This window comes from Octopus bimaculoides, chromosome 24, assembly GCF_001194135.2.
Source record: "Octopus bimaculoides isolate UCB-OBI-ISO-001 chromosome 24, ASM119413v2, whole genome shotgun sequence".
NCBI lineage: Eukaryota > Metazoa > Mollusca > Cephalopoda > Octopoda > Octopodidae > Octopus > Octopus bimaculoides.
The window spans coordinates 19,150,548-19,152,231 of NC_069004.1; the positions used below are offsets into that span (position 1 = coordinate 19,150,548).

The following is a 1,684-nucleotide window of genomic DNA, read 5'->3' on the forward strand; positions in this document are numbered from 1 at the left end:
TCTCTCTCTCTCTCTCTCTCTCTCTCTCTCTCTCTCTCTTTCTCTCTCTCTCTCTCTCTCTCTCAATTCATTTCATATATCTGCGGTGTGTATCAATTTGTGAATGTATCTATGTAAGCTGAAACCCTACGTAAAGTGGCGTCTATTGATTGGCCAAACAAGTTACACAGTTTAATACCATCGTCTAGACCAGGAGTTTTCAAACTTTTTGACTTGCGGACTCCTTTACATTTCAAGCTTTACCTTAGGGACCCCCCTTATAAACGCTTATGAAATTTAAACATAAATATTTGCTTAAAATAACATATATTTTTACATTTATTTACTTAACAGTATTTAACAAGTAGGTTTATTGTCAATTAAAAGATTTCGATTAAAAAACATATATAAAATCAAATTGCTCATAAAAAGTATTTGCTGTCCTGTCTTGTCCTTGCGGACCCCCTGTGGTCCGCGGACCACAGTTTGAAAACCCCTGGTCTAGACCTTGAGTTCCTTTAGCAGACTTTGCTCTGTTGCGAGTATTCGAACCTGACACCTATTATGTAACATTCTAATTAGCTAAAACTTCAAGAGTCCTTTCAACATCTTGGGGAAAAGAAATATTATTGTCTCTCATTTTCTAGCACAAGAATATTTTGCTACTTACAAAAGAGATCAATATGTGAGCGATCAACTTGCTAGAAATAGCTCCCCAATCTGTTTCAAATTACACATGCTTGTTTTATGTACATTTATATTTTTATATATATTTATATTTATATTTCGTATATCTTAAATTTTAATTTAATTATGATTCAGAATATCATCGTGTCATATTAGACATATATCTTTCGAAATTTGAATATTGATTTCCTCTGAATATTATTGATAATTTTATGAATTTATTAATGATATAAAAACACATATATATATATTTATTTGCTCAAAATAATAGAGCACTTAATATAAGTTCAGTAACATATTCTTTTAGAATATTCCTTATAAAATTTATTGTTTTAAAAGATAGGATAATGAATAATATACTTCTATACCATCTCTATCCAGGGAAGATTAGATATTCGGTAACATGATTCTAAATTTGAGCATGAAACTCTGTTCCTTCCGTTTCCGTAGATGCCGTTCATTGACAAATCAGTAATGGAATTGCCCAGCGATAGATTGGCCTCAAATACATAGCAGTGTGCCTCGAATGTGTTCCCGAAGCAGCCGACAGGGAAATGTCATTTTCCCCCAATGCAAAGTGCTCCGCAGTGTTTACTCTTTTACTTGTTTCAGTCATTTGACGGCGGCCATGCTGGAGCACCGCCTTTATAGTCGAGCAAATCGACCCTAGAGCTTATTCTTTGTAAGCCTAGTACTTATTCTATCGGTCTCTTTTGCCGAACCGCTAAGTTACGGGAACGTAAACACACTAGCATCGGTTGTCAAGTGATGGTGGGGGGACAAACAGACACACAAACACACACACAAACATACACACACACACTCACACACATACATTATATATATATATCTATATATATAAAAATGAGAATGTGTGTCTGTCTGTCTGTCTGTCTGTCTGTCTGTGTGTGTGTGTGTGTGAATCCCTAAAACTCGAGAACTACGCAACCAATTTCATTCAAATTTTACTGATGCCTTACTTAGGGTTCCAGTTGTGTTTTAGTCAAAAAAGATTTTT

The 1,684-nt window shown here is 34.6% G+C and overlaps 1 long non-coding RNA gene across 1 annotated transcript in view; it reads left to right on the top strand.

Annotated features, from left to right (window-relative positions):
• LOC106878649 (uncharacterized) overlaps window positions 1-1,684 on the top strand; it is a 5,951-nt gene that overhangs the window by 322 nt on the left and 3,945 nt on the right. The gene's annotated exons all lie outside the window — the stretch shown is intronic.